Source organism: Chionomys nivalis, chromosome 3 (assembly GCF_950005125.1).
Source record: "Chionomys nivalis chromosome 3, mChiNiv1.1, whole genome shotgun sequence".
In the NCBI taxonomy this organism is placed as follows: domain Eukaryota; kingdom Metazoa; phylum Chordata; class Mammalia; order Rodentia; family Cricetidae; genus Chionomys; species Chionomys nivalis.
Window position 1 is genome coordinate 56,019,353 of NC_080088.1, and position 1,943 is coordinate 56,021,295.

General features: G+C 46.2%; 1 pseudogene; it reads right to left on the reverse strand.

Moving 5' to 3' along the window:
- Nucleotides 1-526: 526 nt before the first annotated feature.
- Nucleotides 527-1,581, reverse strand: LOC130872165 (ubiquitin thioesterase otulin-like; annotated as a pseudogene).
- Nucleotides 1,582-1,943: the final 362 nt, after the last annotated feature.

Consider the following 1,943-nt stretch of genomic DNA (forward strand, 5'->3'; position numbering starts at 1 on the left):
ACATAGTAAAATTATAGACAATAGAAACAGTTATTAAGTAAGAACTACAGTTATACTATCTAGTCCATTTGTATTTAGCAAATGTAGAAAAAGAACTCAATTATCTTCTCTATCTTGGTGAGTCTAAAGTCCTTTTATCTAATTCACTGTCTATCTTAACTAAGAAAAATTTAAGTATTATTGTTATTATTAATTATTTTGGGGTTTTTTCAATACTGTTACTTTACAGATTTGAGCCTATCCAGTAACTAGTTCTTTTTTTTTTTTTAAAGTAACAACAGTTTACCATCTGACACAAAAACACCTCCCAAAGTCCCCAGTGAAACACACTGTGTAACAGATAGAACAATGACATAGCTACTTCTCGTTATCAACAGTTAGTCTTCAGAGCATCACAGTTCCCCTTGGTTCCAGGGGCCCAAGGGTTTTCCCGGATTGTCCCTGGAGAGCTTCAGCCCTGAGGCCCCAGAGAAGGAGCTGCATGTGCACCTGTGCTGCCTCACATGGCTGTCCACATGGGTGTCTCTCACAGACTTGTCTCCTCACACACTCTAACAAGGATGCTATAGTGCCGATCATTCTCAGCTATGAGGGTCACCACTGGCCAGTCCTTGGGGGGATCAGTGGGATGGACTGTGATGAACTCCTCGGTGTTATACTTGGACAACCGGTACACCTGAATGGTGTGGCGAACAGCATATGCAAGAAGGAACATTTCAACCTGTTCAAGGCTACCTTTTCCCACCTGGTTTAGGTGGTTCCTCAGTAGCTGTCCAGGGTCACTTGATGTGTCTCGAGCAAATAAGAGCACAGAAAAAAAAAACGGGACTTCCTTTCCCTTCTCTTTATCATCATAGAGTTCGATGGCTCTGTTTAGCATTAGGAATTTCACAGCTTCATAGAGGCTGTACTCCTCGTCTTCATTTGTGAACAGTTCATCACAAGCTACCTGCTATGCTTCAGCAGTTTTCATTTCAGCCAGGCGCGCCAACTTCCTGCTCAGCAGGGCAAAGGATTCCGTAATTTTTTCAACTAGGTCCTCACTCTTCCAATCAAACTTCAGTCCAAGTTTCCATTGCTTGATCCAGCTATACGTGTTTATCAGCTTTTCTGGTAATAGCATGAGCTCCGGGTCCTGCAGCCAGAAGGGCAGTTCTGTGAGTTGGCTCATGGCCTGGATCAGTGTGGCCCTCAGCGCACAGTAATTATCACCACGAACTCGCCTTATAGATGTGAATTTCTGAGAAACTTCCTCGTAGCCCTTTTTCATGCATGTGGCTTTCTGAGTATTTCCCCTCCATTCTTTCTTGCAGTAGTCCATAATATTCATCTCAGGAGCCACACTTAACCTGGGTTCTACTGATATCCCTCTTTCATGTATTAGCAATTCTTTCTCCTTTTCTATTTCATCTGCAGCACCGTACATACATGTCCTCCTCCGGCTCGGCCAGGCACCGCATCGCTGCCCTGCGTAGAGCGCCAATCGTTACCTTCCTGTCCTCCCACACCGCAGCCCCAGCCTTGCAACCAGGCGTCTCAGCGCAGCTAGCCCTCCCTGGACCACACTCCAGGATGAGGCATCGCCGGGCCCTGAGGTCCTGTCGGCTGGAGCCGTGGCTGCGCTCCCCCCCCCCCCCCCCCCCCCCCGCAACCTCGCGAGGTCCGCACGGCAATACCAGGCTGACCTCAGACTCAAAGAGATCGACCTATCTCTCCCTCCCAAGTGCTGGAATTTAAAGTGTGCTCTACCACCACCTAAGTCTAATCATTTAGTCTTTAACTCTAACAAAGACCCCAGAAAGGTAAAATGCTGCCTAATGACAAGGACATCTGGCTACCTGGCAATTATCTTACGTTCTTCTATAATACTGAGGCATCCAACTTTGACCTACAAGCCCGATACATCTGATAGACATTTCTGAGAATCAACGAAATATTTAAGG